Source organism: Pipra filicauda, unplaced genomic scaffold, assembly GCF_003945595.2.
Source record: "Pipra filicauda isolate LSUMZ 115617 unplaced genomic scaffold, ASM394559v2 scaffold260_size1094732_pilon, whole genome shotgun sequence".
Classification (NCBI taxonomy): Eukaryota; Metazoa; Chordata; class Aves; order Passeriformes; family Pipridae; genus Pipra; species Pipra filicauda.
In genome coordinates this window covers 533287-554356 of record NW_024104377.1, presented here as the reverse complement: position 1 = coordinate 554356, position 21070 = coordinate 533287, and positions in this window count along the sequence as shown.

The following is a 21070-nucleotide window of genomic DNA, read 5'->3' as shown; positions in this document are numbered from 1 at the left end:
ATGGAAATGGAAAGCATGTGTGCCTCTGTGGAATCACTCTTTTTGTTCATGTAACACACACTGGACCCTATCTCAGTAGAACAGGGAAGATCATCTAGTTGATGAGCGTCACTGGAACGTGGGGAAAAAAAGCTGGTGACAGCTTCCTTTTTATCCACTGTGACAGAAATCTTATGGAAAAGTAAACATTTGAACCACCACTGAAAGAGCAATCTCTCTTAGGATTGAAATCACCTCTCTCTCTTCTTGATGACTGAAGAGCCCCAAGTGGGATTTCTGAAATAAAATATCATGAAGGTTATTCAAGTGGCTTCATGTTTCTAGCTTTTACATTTATCTGTTATGAAATATCCTTATTCGTGACAAAGTTACATGGAAGTAAAACTAGTAACAATTCTTTCTTATTTATTTACTAGATTTAAGATTAATTCCCAAGGCTACCAAGTTGTGATGTGAAACAAATGTGAAAATTCAGCCATATGTTGCACAGCTGGACATGGCTAGCAGAAAGCAAAACATGTCTTGACCTGAAATGAGGGATATCAACGAGAACTAACCTGTGGCTGAATGTCAGATGAGACATCAAAAACTTCTATTTTCCTTTAGTTTTGCAAGCAGATGGTGAACTATTTAGGCTGGAAAGAAGGGAGACTGTTTTTATAATTCTTAGAGAATTAATTGCATCACAATGAGCAAGAGACTTTTTTGTCTTTTGCTAGAAGGCTGTTTTTGGAATAGGTGGATCTGACACTATGCAGTTAAGTATATTTAAAAAAAAACAAAACAGGTTCTTTTTTTCCTCTTTTCTAGAGCTTAGGCACCTTTGAATGAAGGTTAATGTATTGGTTTTAAAGCAAACTGCATACTCATAATATATGGTTCTACAGTACTCTGAAAATGAAATCATAAAAAAGTGATCCTTGTTTTCTCCTGTGGAGATTTACAGTTGATTTACCTCCCTGGTAGGCTGCAGGGACAGTTGAAGTAACACAGTCCAGAGTGAAGCAGGGTAAGGTATCTATGCAAAGAGGCTTAGAGAATATCAGTTTCTACAGTAAGGCTTAGTGTGTCCCCAGCAAGAAAAGTTGAGAGGAAGGTGTGTAGCATGGTGGCAGCCATGCACCTTTGCAGTGCATAGGAGGTGTGGAAAACTACCTAGTTCGGGCTGAATTGCATCTCCCACGTACAGTCAACATACATTACTGGAAGAGACTTGTCCAGCTCCAGAACACCACTAGGGGCCAAACTCAGCTCAGTGGTCAGCTAATCTTTCTATGATGATATGCTAGGGTCAGATACAGAGTATCAGATGGACAGTTTGAGTATTGTTATAGGATAAGTTACTATAGAATGAGAAGCCTTTTAAACTCTGCTATGGTGTTTTGGAGGAGATCTTAGAATCTTAAAATGAAAGAATGGTTTGTGTTGGAAGGGACTTTTAAAGGTATCTATTCCAACCTCCCTTCAATGAGTAGGGACATCTTCAACTGGACCAGGTTGCTCAGAGTCGCATGTTTCCAGGGATGGGGCTTCTCTTTTTATATTATTTTTCTAAGTTTTGTGAAATTACTGCTCAAAATGGCACTCTTTCAAGGAGAGAATAGAGTAAATGTAAAGAACCATAATGTTTCAGTCATTGAAGATTAAATTCAGTTTACATAAAAACTTAGGTTATTGAGCCAGCCTTTCTTTTCTAAGAAAAAGGTTCTCAAATATATAGGTTTTAAAAAAGAAAAGGTGGGAAAGCGGGATACCTAGATTATACATTTCAGTCCAAGTTTTCTTTATGTTTCTCTCAGCCCAAAGTAGAATATCTCTCTGGTATTTTCTTTGATTTAGTTATATTAAAAAAATTCTCCCTTCCATAGCTTTGTTGATTCTGCAGTGCTGACAATACTTGCAGGCTTTCTGTCTGGCAGTAAAGGCAGGAAAAGTGACAATGACTCTGAAGAAGAAATGCTGAGTGTGAAGTGTAATTTTTTAAGAGATTGTTTCTAGTGATGTGCCCTAAGGAACACTGGGTTTATTTTTTTTACTTCCTTTCAGTCTGAAAAATAAATCTTAAATTTTTATATTTAAACCAGAAAGTATAGAAATTATACATATCTATATTATCATATATAGAAAGCAGAAAATATAGAAAGTATAGAAATATGGGCACAACATGGATATAAGAGCCTTCCTTCCTTCATGTGACTGCCAAGTTCTGAAGATGATCAAAGTTAATCAGCATAGCTGAGAAGCATTTGGTGAACCTCCATAATAGTATGATGCAGGACATCCATATCTAAGAATAAATGCCGGTAAAGATTATGTCTACTATAGAGAATACATGTTCTACAGATCATGTATTTTATGTTGAAAAGTTCTTGCACTGGTATGGTGGAGCTTCTTTGGAAGGTCACAAATATTTCATCCTGCTTTTATGCTGAAATTCATACATACGTATTCCTATCTTTCATTATTTCTGTTATTTTTTTTAGGTTATGACAGTGTATGTGAACTAGTAGAGCTGAGTAAAATCAGATATAGAAGTAACACAGGATGGACAACCCTGTGAAACCAAGGAGGAAGGTGAGTGAAGGTGTATAAGGGACATGAGGCAGTAGGGGCTGAGAGTGTGGTTGGGCTGCAGAGCAAGGTGGGAGCTTTCCTGAGTGGTGTGCCTGAATAGGCAAGATTATAACCAACAAGGTTTATAGACAAAATACTATTTTCTATCCTTCATTAAAAGAACATAAAAAAATGTAAACTATTATAGCTGGATACAGGCAGGTTTACACAAAAAGACATAAAGACAGGTCTGATCAGTGTGATAGACTTTAAACATGTTTGGTTTGTGGGCAGTTCATCAAAAGGAAGCTGTAAAACAGGTCAGGAAGGGAATAAACACCTCCTCATGTGCTTCTGTTCTGAAGAGCAGCATCAAAACCTGAGTGATAGGAGGAGGATGTACCCAAGGGCACTGTGGGGATTTGGCCCCATTACATCTCTTGCACAAAGGCAACGAGGGGTGGAATGTGGAGAGAGATGACAGGCTCATGTAGGCAGAGCAGAAAACTTGCATTAGCAGCATTGCATGGGGATACCAGAAGGCTGAGACTACCTCTTGCTCACCAGAGAAAACTCACTGCCAATTTGTAGTGTCTAGGGACATGCTCAGGGCAGTGAGCTCAGCTATTCTGCAGAGGACACAGCCTTGTGGCATACTGGAAATGATGCATCCATTCAGTAAATGACACTGATGAGATCTGAGGGGAGGCCTTCCAGTATCTCTCAGTTGGCCAGGTTTGATTAGGGAGCTGTAAGGAAGCTCAGGCTGGGAAGTTTGATAGCAAAGAACGGCTGACTCAAAAAAAAAGAGCAATGAACAGGTGAAAAGCTATTGTGTTGAGCTCAGCAATTGTAATAATAAGGAGGCTTTTAATCATTTTTACTGTGATCAGTCTTCTATTTGCCAGCAAAACTCTACACTGCCTGTGATAATAGTTCATACTGTGTTTTCTGTTAAAGTATCAGATGGCAATATTCTTCATCTGCTGATTTGAAAACCCAGGAATACAAACCTCTACTCTCAAAGGCAATCTACCTTTCATGCTTTATGGAAATGAAAGTAGATTGATTTTTGTAGAGTCAAGGTTTCATGTATTCCTCAGGGAGGGTGGTGCCTGTCATCTGTGCTAGGACAGAGTCAGAGCCTCCGGGGCTGGCAGAACAAACCTGGGCTAAATACTCTGTAATGGATGGTGGAAAGGCCCCAGATTGTGCTTGATCAAACACAGCAATGGACCTATAGCAGCCGCCAGTTACAGTCACAGGATGCTACTTTCTTCTAGAAATATCAAAAATAAGGCTGTTCATGAAACCGAGTACTGAATTTATCTGAGAGTAGCACAGTTGTGACTATGCAATGGGAATAGGATGGAAGAAGCCAAAAGCAGAAAGAAGCTATTTGACTAGTAGCATCTTTAGTACAGCAAGTCAGTGATAGGCTAAAACCTTTTCCATCTCAGAAAGAGTTATCTTTCACATTCCAAGTTATTTCCACAAGATGAGCAGCAAGGCCATTGCATCCACACTTAGGAGCATTTGTCAGGTGGGAAAGAAGAGAGTAGGGAAATATTTTAAAGAAGAAGAATGCACACTTTTTTTAACAACATACGAGTACTGGAAAAGGGTGTTAAGCCAGACTAGGGCGATTTTTCATTAATGACAAAAGTGCATCATTTTTTTCTCATCAGGATTTCATCCATCAATGGAAACAATCTGAAGTAAACGATCTGAGGCTACTGAAGTAAATTAAAACACTTCCAGTTATTTAATGGGAGCTATTTTTTCTCATTACTAATTTCATCAGCAGGTAAGTATATTTAGAGAGAGAGAGGCCAAGAACCTGATGGAAATAGTTTTGATCTGACACATGAACACGAAGAAAACTAAAATGCCTCATTCTAGATGCTATATAACCTCTGAGAAGGCAGTTTCTTATGATATTAGTGTTTAAAACTCATCATATTATTTGGGAGGCGGTAGGGTTTGTAATAATTTTACTTTCCACACACTGAATTCTTCAATGTGGGCAATGAGAAAGTCCTGACTTCTGGGTTAACCACCAACAAAAAACTATTACTACTACTCATATTACTACATTCCAGAGCAGAGAAGAACAGCAGAAATCCTTGCCTGAATAATATCACCTATTTATTTTTGTAGGCCCAAATCATGGTGACTTTTTATAATAATGACTGTGTCTAATTTTAAAGTTGTTGTCTATATTAAACCAGTGAACTAATGGAGCAGAAAACTCAGTTCGACTCCCTACTCTGAGCAGTTCTTGCCTTTTATGCAACTTGGAGCTTTTTGGAGATGATATTTTCAAATCCTAAGAAAACTAGCTACAACTGAGTGCAGTTTTGATAGTTAAGACAGCCGGTATCTCCTTGTACATTTGTATGGTTCTAGGTAGTAACAATGTTTAGTAAAGAAGGTTAAAAGTTTAAATCCACTAGAAAGTCTAGACAGGATTGCATTGAATGGATGTCATTCTTACTCAACAACCATCACGAGGTAGCCTTCACCCTTTTTGTTTCCATCTCAATAGCAGAAATAATTATAGTCATGTAAGACTGTTTCAAAACGAGATTTTGAAAGGGAAGCTCTGTTAGAAATAACCCCTACTTCTTCCATTTGACCCAACAGGAAATTTTTCTTTATTTCATAGATCCTGGGGAAAAATTCCACAGTTGTTTCATTCCCCAGAGACTGGTCCACAACTGTCCTGCTGGGATGTAACCTTTGGCTTCGGCTTCAGCAGGGCTGTGCCTGTGAACCGTGATAATATTACTGGATGTTTCTGTCCTGTCATTGAGATTAAAGACTTGATTCTTTCCCAGCCATTCCTTTTCCTAATTTGTTGAGGAAAAACTGGTTCTCACAGGCACTGCAATATTCAAGCTAAACTCTGTTTATATAAAGTAATGTAAAAGTAAGGTATAAGTAGCAGATCCTAGTAGGCAAATAAAGGCCACTGAAAAACATAACTTAGAGAAACCACGTCCTCTTAAGTCTGCTGTAAATAACAGAGGCTACGAAGATATTTTGCCAGGTCAGCTCACTATGGCTTATATTTCTCTCTTTCTCTCTTGCTGTTTTCTTTCTTCTTTCTTTTCTCAACAAGATTTTAAAAATGCAGATTATACTTTGCATCTGACACAAATAGTGTATCTATATGGTCTGCATTCCTGATAATGCATGTAGCTTTGTATGCTGAAGTCATGTAAGAAAGTAAAGCTCTCTATATTCAGTTCAGTAGCTGAACTCTTGTCATGACGCAGAACTTTTCCTCTTCTTGTCAGAGTGTTGTCAAGGGTCCCTTTGGATACGGAAAAATGCCAGATTTTTTCTTTAAAAAATCTGCAGATCAAATCTGACATTTGTAGGACATCAAAGTCTGTCTCTGATGTGTACCTCTGTCTCTCAGTCACAGAAACATTTATCCCTGCTTGTTTTGCAGCTCATGTTTTCTCACTTACAAGGATGTCCTATATTTCTACTTTTACAGGCATTATTATGCAAGGCTGTATTACAAAACTATGTGATTTTTTTGGTGGAAGTTATTAGGAGAAGGATACATAATCTGATCCAAAGTCAATCTTGACTTCAGATATTTTGAAACAAATCTTAGTTATGGCTCAGAAGGCAGCCCTAACATATATAATTGTATTTTTTTATTAACTCTTAAAGCATCATGCAATTAAGGTGCCATACTTATGCAGCTATCCATATTGAAAAGAATATTCAAAATATTTTATCCATATTTAAGTATGAGTAATATCTTTTTTACAATTAAGTGTGATTCACATCTCTCTAACGTAATACAATATTTAATGGCTAGTTCAGCTGGCTCATTCTTCAGGCTCGCTTGAAATAACATATGAGATTTCAATATAGTTGTAGTCACTTGGAGAGTCTCCCTAGAGTCCTTAGCAGCTCTCTGACTTAGCCAATTAATCACAAATTTTGTTAACTTTCCCCTGTCTTCTCATAAGAGGAACTCAGAAAAGCAGCATATTAAAAATGACAGTGTTTTTCTTTCTAGTTGGCTCTGCCTAGTTCCAACTCTAATCAAACCCAACTGCTATTTAAAGAATCACTGAAAGCACACAATAAATTTCAAGACGCATCAATTCTGAAAATTTAATTTTTAAAATAAATATATTGGTTCGTTTTTTTATCACTACTTATATCAATTAATGTTCCAAGTGATGTTTGTTCTGATTCCTTATCTATTGCTTATTGACTACTGTTAAAACAAGATCTGGTTTCCAAGGGATAATCCATACAGTTACTCTTAGCTTTTAGAATTCATATCTTTTCTCCCTAGAGAGTGCAACTAGCCTTGCTTTTGATCTGTTTTTAGTAATCAGACTTATTTTGAAAATTATTACAATATAACTATCTGGGCAGAAGAATTAAAATAAGAATAAAAAGCAAAAGCAGGCAGAATATTAAGATGGATGTAGATGTTTCTAGCAAATAAATGAATAGGATCTACAACACCTATTTTTGCAGCATGATCATACTGCACAGGGGAAACTCAAATATGGCTGCCTTGTGTCTCAGTCACGGTAGTGTAATGGAGATTTAGTTCCCTCTTTCATAGTGTAATATCCTTTTACATAATTTGAAAATCAGCTCACTGCCTGAAAATTCATGGCTTATCCACAAATGAGTCATTATGCATATAAATCACAATCAATCTAAAAAAAAATGCTTTCAGAAATATCAGACATTAACTTAATTTTTAATATTAACTCTGTTTCAGTTTTCTTTTTTTTTCCTGTTTATTTTTTAGATTCAGAAATTGCTAGGATTAGACTAAACTTTACACGACCTTTTTCTGGTCATTATTTACTGGGTTACCAGTTTGGCAAATGGTTGTTGTTTTCAAGAGAATTATTTCCCTCATTGAGTCATCAGTATATTTTAGTGATAAAAATTTGAAAGAAACCTATGCTTTTTGGTAAAACTCTAGTGACTGTAATCACAGGGTAATCAAGGCAAGTTGCTGTATATACATAAACACAGTTGCTGTGTTTACGTTTGTAGCCAATAACTTTTAAATATGTGATCACAATGAAAATATCAACCACTATTCCAAATTCTCTTGAAAGGCGAGGAACTTTTACTCCCATCACTGTAGAAATGAGAAGCTGAGCACAGAAAAAAATGAATGATTCTCCAAGAGGGATCCATGGGGAATGGTTAATTCAACTTACGTCTTCCTGATTGCTGGTCCAGTGTCTTCACCATGAGATGACAATTCCAGTTCTTTTCATTCTCATCATTTTCATCAGACTCATCTTATATTGTTTTGTAATAGAAAATAACTTAGCAGTAAAAAAGTGGAGTAGCTTGTTCACTCCATTCAACAGATTCATGAGGCACAAGCCATGCTCCCGGGGAAAGTAGAATAGCTGTTCTTTCAGGAAAAATGAATCACTGGTTCCATCTTATTTTAGTGCTTTAAGCTATAAGACTCAAAGCTCTGTAATATATATAAAAAAAATCAATAAGAAATTGAAAGTATCAGTATGAAATTAGAGAAGGAAAAAAATTCACAGATCTCAAAAAACTTCGCAAGAGAAGTTTTAGTTTCTAATTCAACCAGAAAAAGTCCTTCATCAGCTCTCTTGTAGGCCCCCTTTAGCTACTGGAAGACTGCTCTAAGGTCTCCTTAGAGCCTTTTTTTTTTTTTTTTGCTAAACACTAAAACACCTGAAAAACATTTTTATATAACTTTTCCCACCTCAGAAGGCACTGCAAAATCTCTGTTGTTGAATGTCATTTGAATCAAAAGCAGAAAAAAATCAGAACTGCATTGTGAGAAAGCCTTGACATTCACATTTATGATGGATATTTGATTTGCAACAATCAGTCAAGAAAATAAGAAAAAATGAGACTTTTTGCATCTCTTTCTTGATAGTAGTAAATGTCATCTATCTATTGGAAACACACATCAGTTCATTTAAGTTATTGTATCACTATGTGACAATGAATATCTACAATATGTTTGAAAATCATGGCAATATTTTCATCCTTGAAGAAAAGATTAAACAACTAGAAGAATGATATTGCTTTTTATTATAATTTATTTTGATAAACCACATAGAGGTCATAAGCACCTAGGCTAATAGCTGTGAAGATTATGTACCAAGAGATAAATATGCCATAAAAATAATAAAATAGTCAACACACAGGAAAGAAAGGTTTGCTATCTTGCTCTGCTTAGTTTGTCATTGGTGTACCCAACAGAGTATATGGAGCCACTTAATCCACACTTCTAAATAGCACTGTCCCATTTTAGGAAATGTGTACACCAATTTCATCACTAAACAGGATGTTGGGTGAGCTCTATTTCTGTTAATATGTGCTATGCTATGACATACATGTTTGAAGATGTTGCAAACATCTTCAATCAGCACAGCTGTAATCTAAATGTATGTGAAACTGAGCAGGTACGTGTATCCACATTATACACACTCAGTGTTCTTCACCTGATCATGTCTTCAAACATACACGGGTATGCAAACTTTTGTCTCATTTTACTGTTTGGGAGTTAGGCGACTATGGAAAAGTTGGAATTATTATTCATGCTTAATTTATATTATTTATGGTGCTTTTTATTTTAATAACTGTTAAAATCTAGTAAAAGTGAATAGAAAGAAATAGGAATTTTACTGTCGAAAGAAAAATGGATCACGAAATTATATATAGGTTACAACCCAAACATCCTATTGGGTATGCGTGGCAAGGTTTTGGTAGTGGGGGAGCTAAAGGGCTGGCTTCTGAGAGAGACTGCTGGAAGCCTTCCCTGTATCTGACAGAGCCAATGCCAGCCAAATCCAAGACAGACCCATCACTGATGATGATGGGGCCTCTGGATAATATAGTTAAGAAGGTGTATGTGTGTGCGTGTGTGTGTTTGAGTAAAAAAAACCAGAAGGGCAATTTCAGCTGGGAGAGAAATGAGAATACATGAGAGAAACAGCTCTGCAGACATCAGTGAAGAAGGAGGGAGAGGAGGTGCTCCAGGCACCAGAGTAGAGATTCCCCTGCAGTCCATGATGCAGACCATGGTGAGGCAGCTGTGCCCCTGTAGCCCCCTGGAGGTCCACAGGGGAGCAGAGATCCACTTGCAACCTGTGAAGGAGATCCACGCCAGAGATGGTGGATGCCTAAAGGTGGCTATGGCTCCATGGGAAGCAGGATCCTGGCAGGACCTGTGGACCCAGGGAGAGAGTAGTCCAGGCTGGAGCAGACTTGCTGGCAGAACTTGTGACCCCGTGGGGGACCCAGATAGAGCAGCCTGTTCCTGAAGGACTACATCCCATGGAAAGGGACCTACACTAGAACAGTTCCTGAAGGGCTGCAACCTGCAGGAAAAACTCACATTAGAGAAGTTCATGGAGGGTTGTCTGCCGTGGGAGGAGCCCCATATTGGAGCCGATGAAGAGTGTGAGGAATCCTCCCCGTGAGGGGGAAGGAGTGGCAGACAAAATGTGCGATGGATTGACCACAGCCCCCATTCCCCTGAGCTGCTGACGGGAGGAGGGAGAGAAAATTGGGAGTGAAGTTGAGTCCAGGAAAAAGGAGAGAGGAAGGTATTTTAAGATTCACTTTTTATTTCTCATTATCCTACTCTGATGTGATTGGCAATAAATAAATAAATAAATAAATAAATAAATAAATAAATAAATAAAATTAATTAGTTAAATTAATAAATTAATAAAATAATAAATAAACTCATTTCCCCAAGTCAAGTCTGGTTTGTCTGTGACAGTAGTTGGTGAATGATCTCTCCCTGCCCTTATCTTGACCCATGAGCCTTTTGATATATTTTCTCTCCCCAAGCCAGCTGAGGAGGGAAGTGAAAGAGTGGCTTTGGTGGTCAACACACCAAAAACATGCTTGAGCTAATCAAAATATTTCAGACTCCATTAAATCCGCTAATATTTTACACAGGATCAGACATTTCCGTGGTTGAAGTCAATCCAGAATGCTTATAAGTATTTAAATACTAAATCTGTTTCAAAAATTGTCTTCACAGTCTTGCATGTTGATCATTTCTGAAACACCTTATAAGCAAAAAAATGTATAAACTTCCCAAGTAAAGAGAGTTAAAATTAAAATACAAAATTTTAACCTTCCCAAAGATATTATTTAGAAATATACTCATTTTCCTCCAATAAAATGACATTTTTAACAAATGCACACTTTAAAGAAATAGTAGATGGTACATTTCAATAAAATAGATTTTATAATTTTTACAGATTTGGGCAAAAGTCAACAAAATTAAAAAACTATCAGAAAATATATACATTTCTACCAATAGGAAGTCACAAGCAAATGCAATTTTTTTGGTAGACCATGCACAAATACCTTTTAGCAGGTAAGCCATTTGCATTTTAATCAGCCAGTATTTACACATTTACCTGACTCGATGGTTTTGGGAAAAGTTAAAAGCTTCTTAAATAGGTATTTTTTCCTGATGAAGAATTATTGTCTATCCGGTAAGAATGTGGTTAGCAATTGTAACACAATTGAATGCCAGCCTCCATTTTCAGCTTAAATCCCTGTCCTGGATAAATACCAGATTCTTAATAGCTGTTCTGTCCTCCTGCTTGGCTCATCATGGTTCACTCAGGGAAACTGCTGTTCCTCAGCTCTCATCTCAGATCCTGTGGGGTAGTATCTTCTGTAAACAGGGACATCATTTCTCAAGTCTTCACTAAGGCACACACTTCTAAAATGAAGTTGATATTCCATTCGCTTAGGAAGAAGACTGGAACTGGACCTGCCTCACTGATCTTAATAACATTATTTATTTCGGGGGGTTTAGGGTTGTTTTTCCATTCAAAGTCTTCCAATGTAAGGACAGCTTCTCTAATTATGCAAAGATTAATCTTAGCATGTACAAAACAAAACAAAACAAAAACACCCATAAAAAACAACACAAGTAAAAAACCAAAAAAACTATCTGCAAAGCCACTAAAATACAGCATACTTCTTTTACTTAGGACTGACTTATTGAACAACATTAGTACACACATCCAATGGAGCTAAATAAGTAATAGTATTTGCACACAGTTTTTTAAAAAGCCATGTTGGAGAGCTCAAAGAAAAGATACGTCTGTATCTGCATGATTTATCCATATTATCCTACTTCAAGTAATTTAATAGCATTTTTTGCAGGATGTTTTGGCGTGTTCTATTGACCACATTTGTTACATGCCTTGCATTCACCCCCAGCCAAGTATGTTAGCTTTTCCTCAGTTATGGATATTCTGAATTTGGACCTTTATGCTCTAGTCCTGGATCTGTAGTAGTTGTATTTTTTTTTTCCAGTTACTCCATGTATCATCTTCCTTTCCATTAAATACATTTTAAGGTCTCCTACCTGAAATTTTAAAGAACATTTCACCAAAACCCAATGAGGAAAAGCCTTATTTTAACCAATCTTACTGACCCTTACTTGTATTCCTGGCCAGGATCAATTGAGGCTAAAATAACAGAACGCTACTAAGTTTCACGGAGTCATGGAAGCATTATCGGGAAGAGACTTGTGGGGGTTATATAGTCCAAGGTCTACCTCAGAGCATGACTAGTTGCCCAAGTTGACATTATGTATCCAAATTTATTATATAGAAAGATAAAATTAAAACAAAAGTTTAGAACATCTTCAAAGATGTGTCAAAATACTGATAATAAGAAATAACATATAATAAGTACAAAATTATTTCCTCACATGTAAAATTTCTTTTAAGAGCAAAATATTCTTTTAAGTTTTCTGAAAACAAAAGTGATCCTGAGAATACATCATTGCTCATTTAGGTATTATTAAAGGAAAATCTCAACTACTCAATTTAAAAATGCTAACTGTAATAGAGTTACATTTCACAATGTAGAATTTCTATCAAAGGATAAATGTTTTGAAAGTAGAGTTCAAAACAAATGTTTTGAAAGAAATGGGTTTCTATGGTAAAATTTTACATAATCAGTTCTTACAGAAATAGCAGAAACATTCTTGATGAAGAATTCTTCATTTTCTATTTTGACTTGTCTAACAGATTTTCTCTGTCATTAATTACTAGTAGGATGGAATTTGTAGATAATGACAATCTGTCTCAAAACTGGAAACTCCACATTTAATGACAAGCTATCTTAGTGCATGGATTGCTCCTTTTTTAAATTTTTTTTTCAATTTTTTTTTCCATAGGATTCTATGTAGATAGTAGAAAAGTCAGAATATCTGGCCCCTTTCCTCCCATCAGAAATAGCTTAGAGTGTTTTATTAAAATATGTTATGGCTGTACCAGATAAGTTCGTCCTACAACTTACTTAAGAATTTATCAGCAATGCTACCAGAAGTAGATGTTAGCTACTGAGTTAATTAGTTAATTCCTACTAATTACCATAAGTTTGAAATCCAGTTGTCAGTTAGGAATATGTTGCCACAGTTCCCTGCTATAGAGGAACCCAAAGTGGAAAGAATCAAATCTTAAATATGATAATGCTGACATTGGTTCTGTCGGCCAAATATTTAGATAGACCATTGTTTCAGTAAAATTATGTTTTCAGTGAATTTTTGCAGTTCCATTCTTATACCATATACTGTAGAGAAAAAGAAAGGTTTACATTTTTTGGTAATAGAACTGTAAATTTATTTTCCTTTTTTTTTTTTTTTGTTTACCACAACCTAAGAACACACTGAATGTGTAGACAACTGTAGTAAAATATATATTCAAACTAGTCTGCAAAAGAAAAATGGCAGCACCATGTAACTAAAAATGTTAATCCTTTATACGGTATATCTCAAATAGAGAACAATCCAAGGTTCTTGGCGGAAAACTGTAATGTGTTATTTATAACTATGATAGGAATTTTTAAAAATTCCCAGAAGCTAAATCTGGAACAATATATTTCCTTTACTGAAAATGAATCATAAAGCCTTTTGCTATTTTTCATTATATACATGAATATTTGCACAATTGTATGCTTTTTCGAAAACTTCTTTTATTTTATCCTTGAACTGAAAAATCTTCAGCAGAGTTTTCCTATTGCTACAGCTACAGATCCTCTAGTTCTCTAATGTGTGTATGGAAAGAAGGCTTAAACCAGTCTGCTAATGCTTACAAGAATTTTTAAATTACCATCCATCCAACATACTGCATGGGGACATAATTCCCAATTAAAACAAAGATGCATATTCTGCTTGTGAGAGATTGGTATACAGCTGCCTAGTTACCGGAGCTCAAAGTGAATTTTGATTTATTGGTCTGTTAAGGAATTTAGAATCAGATTATCTGCTTCTGGAAAGGAGGGACCCAAATATCTGCATTCCCATGTTTTGTACAAGCCATCTCAGGACTGCCTTCTGCAATGCACTGTCCCAAATGCTTACACATAACGTTTCTTGAGTTACCCCTGCTGAAACTGTTTTGCATGAGGAAATGCACAATGGCGTATAATTGTCTATGCATCATTATTAAAAAGAGTCATAACTGGAACTTTTCAGGAATTCTTGCAAATACAGTGGGGACACCACACTATGTAAGGAATAAAATGTGGTTTAGTACGCACTGACTTGGCATGTAGCTTCTATTTGATTTGATTTGGAAAGTGTGTGTGGCCTGACCCAAAGTTAACATAATTAACTGCTGATGTTCACAATAAGACATGGGAAAAAGGGTTGCTTATTCAGGAACCCTCTCCCTTGTGATGTGTGTGTGTGGGGGGTTGATAACATAAAGTCCAAGATTTAATTGTCTCACACCTTTGTGTTGTTGGTTTTTCTAGCTGTAGTCCCTTTTCCTGTACTCGATTTGCCTTCACTGTGCTGCAGTTCTTGAGGATATAAAGTTTATTGACCATATGATAGACCATTATTTTATTGTGAGCTGTTTTCCTTTTTTTTATTAAAGGCTGTTAAAATTTATATGTTCTTTATTATTGTTTGTATCTTTAAGAAGCTCAGAGAAGTATTCATATTTTCAACATAGGTGAGGCAAGATTTGTCAGCATAAATAATTTATTTTATAGATCATCAGTTGTAGCTGAAGAAAGCCTGGCCACTTTCTGATTCATAAAACCTTCACTGTGCTACTGATCCAAAAGAGTATCAGTAACTCTCATAAAAGGTTTGGTTTTTGTCTCCCTGAAAACAACACTTAATTATGTAGCCCATCACTGGTACTCCACTATACTCTAAACACTAATTAAAAGGCTGAAAATTCAAACCTTTGTGCTAGGCTTTTAAGGTTATAAAGGTGTAAACAAAAGCCAGTTTGACTCTCCCTGGCCCCTTCCCAGGGCAGGAAGGATGAAGATGAGCACAGTTAATCCTTTGAGCATCTATGGCAGGTTAGATGCAGGACAGGCATCACTGAGTGAAATTCTGTGGTAGAGACTCAGGCTGTACTGCTTTCCATAGGAATTCAGATCATCATAAGGTGCAAAAGCTGCTGCAAACTGTGTGGTGGAGACTGGTACCCTCCCCAGAATGAGAACAAGGAGGAACTTTTCCAGCTGTCCCTTCCCTCCCTCTTATGGCACACAGCCCACACACACATTTCTAATTTTCATTCTCAGATCCTGGAGGCAGTATAAATTTACAGTTATCGAATAGCATTTAAAGATAGTCAATATTTTACTGAGAAAACGTTTAACTGCTTTTCTCCCACGACTGGCAAACAGTGACCTTTCCATTTTAAACTCAAATGATGCGCAAAGAAGTGACTGCACAAGTGGGAACACTGTCAAGAACTTCAAGTTAATTCAGAGCTCAGTGTCTGAACTATTCAGTATCCATGAGCTGAGCACAGTCTTGATATGGCGGGGTGCAAATTTCTAAAATACAACAAATAGTGGATGCTGGATAGAGGTAGCAGAGCGTGATAAGAATGCATTTATTTTTCTTGTAATTGGAAGTTTGCAAAAAAAAAAAAAGAAAAGGCATTTTCAGTATAACTACAAAGATTTCAGAAGGAAAGAAAAGATGTTTAAGGTTTTTCTTCTTGCTTAGGAAAGGCAAGAATTTAGTCTTTTCAGTCTGAACTGCAGTTTTGCATTAGAAAGAATCCGAGCACCTTGTGCATGCATACTGAAAAGTCTTAAAAGTATTCATTGCAGAAAAGTAGGATGTCTTACTGCCCCCATCTTGCTGTCAAATGACTTGGTTTACATACTGATTTCCTATTCAGGGATATGCCTCAGTGACCTGTCTTTTGGCTAATTAAGGTTTGAAAATTCAACTTTCTAATCTATGTCTTAAATCCATAAATGATAGGTGAGAAAATTTATGCTCCTGTGAATATCTCTGTACCTCAGAATGAGACCTATGCATTAACCTTTAAAGACTTCTATAGTTATGAATCAGAGTGCTTTAAACACTTATGAGTGATCTCTTCTAACTTCATTAATGACTCTACTAATTATATAGTTAATCATGTCATAGTGAAAGCTGAAAAAATAGTTAACAACCATGGCTTCTCTTTTCATTATGTCATTGCTCTTTCTAGTTTCACTGTAAAGACACAAAAGAATTAAAAAAATCAATTATATACAAGTTTATTTTGGACTTCATAGAGGAAAACAATTGTTTTTATGGCAAGAAAAGACCCATATACTCTGTTTCAGGATTTCAGTCCATAATGCTGAGATTTGTGCCTGTTCAAAACCTCTTTCATAGATTTATTTCCTGGGTATTGTATCAAAAACTGGGGCAAAGCCGCCGTCATCTTGGGAGAACTATAATACAGATGAAGAAATGGCATGGAATTAAGTATAGCACAAATCGGTTGGACAAGGAACCCCAGTCCCAGCACAGAGGGATTATAGAGCAGACAAGATGCTCTTTCTTCTCATACTGCTTTCTCTATTTTTAACTAGCAGAACATAAAACAGAAGGCATGAAGAGATGCATTTGTACCTCAGTCTCGCAACGGGTGGTATGCAAGCAACAAAGGACACTTGCCACACTTTCCAGACCAGATCGTGGTTGAGAAGACTCATGAAAACAGAGGCAAAAAGATCCCACATATGAACTCACGTTAAGAGCCCGATCTTCAGCACCTGTGATATAAATCATTGAGCACACCCTATGTCTTTCCTCTGGCCTACATGAAGAGAACATGGAGGTTACAAGTTCTACTCATGTTGCCAGGCTGCCCAAAGAGTAGCTGCATTGCTACCACGGTCCTCTCTTTTCTCAAAGGAATAATCAGTGACATATCAGCTTTAAAAATGCATCTTTTCAGACAACAAAAAAGTGTTATGGCAAGTATCAAAAATGCACAAATAACATGCTGTTTCTGCTTAGGGTTTATCCTGAATATGGATTTATCTCAAGTATTATCATTTGGTGTCCATGTTAGTTGCTTCTCTGAGTGGTGGTCTTTGAATCACAACCTATATAAAAGTATGAGGAAGCCTCTTCATTTGGTAGCAATTCAAGCTCCAAGTTCTAGAGGGAAAATAATAATCTGGTTAGATAACAGAACCATAGAATATTTCAAATTGGAAGGGACCTATAAAGATCATCTCCTGGTTGCTACAGGACTACCAAAAACTAAGCCAAATGATAAGAATATCATTCAGAAACTCCTTGAACTCTGACAGGCTTGGTGTCACATTCACTTCCCTGGGAATCTGTTCCAGTGACCAACTACTGTCTCAGTGAAGAACCTTTTCCTAATGTTCAATCTGAATTTCTGCTGATGCAGCTAATGTCCTCTCATGGGTCATCTGAGAGAGGAGATCAACACCTCCCATTCTGTTGCCCTTCCTGAGGAAGTTGTAACTGTGATAAAGTCACCCCTCAACCTTCTCTTCTACAAGCAGAACAAGCAAAGAGATCCCCGTCGCTCCTCACAAGTTTTGTGCTTGAGGCCTTTTATCATGTTGGTCACGCTTGTCTGGGCACACTCGAATTCAATATTGTCTTAAATAGAGGTGCCCAAAACTGCACATAGTACTTAAGGTGTGAACACAACAGTACAGCATAGAGTGGGACAATCACCTCCCTCAATCATCTGCTGATGATGTGCTTGATTTTGGCTGCCAGGGCACACTGTTGAATCCCATTCAATTTGCTATTGTAGTGGGTTTCTGTGGCTGGGTTTTGGTAGCAGGGGGGGGCCTACATGGGTGGCTTCTGTTAGAAGCTGCTAGAAGTTTCCCCTGTCCAGTGGAGCCAATGCCAGCAGGCTCCAGGATGGACTTCCTGCTGCTGGCCAAGGCCAAGCCAATCAGGAGTAATAGTAACACCTCTGTGATAACATATTTAAGAACAGAAGGTTGTGGTGTGGGAAGAATTCCAGCCAGGGAAGAGCAGAGTGAGAACATGGGAACAACAAGGTAAACATCAAGGTCAGTGCAGAAGGAGGGATGGGAGGTGATCCAGGCACCAGAGCTGAGGCTCCTGCAGCCCATGGTGAAGATCGTGGTGGAGCAGCTGTGCCCCTGCAGCCCATGGAGGACCATCAGGGTGTAGAGACCCATCTGCAGCCCGTGGAGGAACCCATGCTGGAGCAGGTGGATGCATGAAGGAGGCTGTGACACCGTGGGAGGCCCAAGATGGAGTAGGGTCCTACCAGAGACCTGCAGCCTGTGGAGAGGGAAACCCACATTGGAGCAGATTTTTCGTGGCTAGGACTTGTGGCCCCTGTGGGGTACCCACGTTGGTACAGCTCATTCATGAAGGACTGCACCCCATGGAGGAGTGACCCATGGGACAGCGGTTTGGGAAGAACTGTTGCCCAATGGTTGGATCATGCCAGAGAGGTCCATCAAGGACTGTCTCCTGTGGAAGGGACCCCACAGGAGCAGGGGAAGGACTCCTTTTCCTGAGCAGCGGCAGAAAGAACAACTGACCATAACCCCCATTCCCCATCCCCCTGCACTGCTGGGGGGGAGGTGGGAGAACATGGAAGGAAGGAGGGGTGGGGGGAAGGTGTTTTTTAGATTGTTTTATTTCTCACTCTTTGGCTCTTATCCTGTTAGTAATAAATTTAAGTAATATCCCCACTTTGAATCTGTTTTGCCCATGAAGGTAATCAGTAACTGACCTCTCCCAGCTGATATCTCAACTCATGAATCCTTACCTGTTTGTTTTTTTCTCTCTGCTCTGTCCAGTTGCAGAGGAGAGTGGGAGAGTGGCTTTAGTGGGTACCTGGTACCCGGCTAGGGTCAACTCAAACTCCCAGATCTCTTTCTTTGGAGTTACTCTTCAGCCTCTTGTCCCCTTTCACATATATATATAAACAGAATTACCCTGTCCCAGGTGCAGAATCCAACACTTGCCCTTGTTAAATTTCTTATTTTCATGTTTTCCATTTATTTTTATTATTTTGTTTGTTTTTTTTATTAATATTACATTAAAAATCAGGCCAGTTACAGGGAAGATGATCTTTCTTTTAACAAAACCGGAATTTGTTGTAGAAGGAATGGATCTTCAAGACAGGAAACATATATTCAGTTCACTATGAGCTGAAACCACTTGTTCAGCTAACACTCTGGAAATTCATTGCTTGTATAAATGTGTCTCATCTTGATCTACTTTCTCAGAAATTAGATACCCCAGTACAACTGGCCCTAAAGAGACAAAAAGGAAAAAATAAATGAAACTAATGATAGCAGGTTTAAAAGGTGATCTGATTACTTTTGGAAGTCTAAATGATACTTATCTGAAAATACTTCTGAAAATCTTATCAACTCCATCAATGTTTGTGGTGCATTTTATACATCACAATTTGAATTTCTGATCTTTAATAAATCAACTGCCTCTGATGATAACTGAAACCAAAATGAGGGGGGTTTTGATTTATACTTTGTCTCAGTGAAATCAGTTGGTGCTGATATCTTCCAGATATGATTTATGTATTCCCATCTGCTGTAGGTGAAAAATAGTTTTCTTATTGGCTCACAGACTTTGGAATAATTCACTCAGAGGAAAAGGTTCCTCTCACGTTCCTTGTGCATCCAAAACTACTTCTCATTTTGTTTGTACCCTATAGAGAGCATGTGAACACTACTGAGTAAAAATCACATGTAACAACCAGTTATTCTTAATCATTCCTTTAGCTTAGAAAACACTTTACTTCTCTCAGAAATTTGAGCTGTGCTTTTTGATATCTTAAAATGCTTAAAATGCAGAATGAATATTAAAAAAATGAAAAAAGTAACATATAAACTTTTACTGAGAACAAGCTTATAAACAAGGACTATCTCTAGTTTTCAATTCATCAGACTGTTTATTTGAAATATAACTGGAATTAATCTTTACTTGATTGCGCTGGCATATAAAAACATTACACAAAATAGAGTAAAAGCAAGGAAATTCAACTCTATGCTTTCAACATTCTTTTAAAAATCTAAACAAGCAGTTTAAAAATTGTAAAATCATAATGCCAGAGAAAAATTATCTTGATTTTACAGTTAAATTGTTGCTATATAATAACTTTATCCATTTTCGTGAAGCAGAGTCTGATTCTTTCCTTGTATTGTCTTTTCAATGCAGTTGTGGGTGGGAACATCCTGATGGAACATTTAAGCTTTGAGAAAAGGCTTGTCAAAATAGATACAAAGATATTTTCAGAGACAATTTAGAACAGTGAATACTTGAATTTCTCCCTATTTGAATCAAAACAAAGTAAGCAAAGTCTTCAGTGTTTATTGACATTATCAGTTCATCTAAAGTATGTTTATACTAATTACTTACTTTGAGTAGGTTATGCTCGATATAATGAAACACATTTCTTCGGGTTAAGAGAGGCTGATGCTATCTCAAAAGAAATAAATGATCCTGAAGGATAAGTTTGGATTTCTGTGCCTTCCAGATTGCCTGCAATATGATAGTCCCCAGACCTTATTATCAGCTCTGTCCATGGTGATGGGCAACCTGCAAGAATATCTTGTGGAAGCTCTTTGTTTTCCCATTCAAAAGAGAGGAAGATACCATGCCATTTGTAAAGTAGTCTGAGGCATGTGGATGAAGTTTCTCTTTACCATTAGTGCTCCTACTCTTCGAGATGTTCCACTGTCTCTTTGCATGAATACTTAGATGAATAAACAAGCCAAATTACACTGCTATTTGAACACACTATCTCCTCCTTTAATACTTTTATAAGAAAATTATTCAATATTGGTGATCACATATGCAGTGTGCTGAGTTGTGAAAAATATTCCCAAGAATGCAAAGCTATGGTTCATAAAATTGCTTTGCCTCAGCTGAAAATACTCATAATTCAATAGACAGTGTACCAAACATAAATTATTTTGATAGAACATATTGTGCTGGGAAAGGAGATTATAGCAAGAAGGAATATTGATGTGTGTAAAATGAGATTGTCACTCTTTCTGACATAAATGTTATTTCTCTTGAGAACAAACCTCCATCAATATCCTTAATAGTTACAACCTCTAGGAAATAATCATGTCTGAACACAATAGGCAGAGATAAAAGACAACATTCTCCTTTGTTTCACAAGTTAAGTGAAGATTCTAGCAGAGT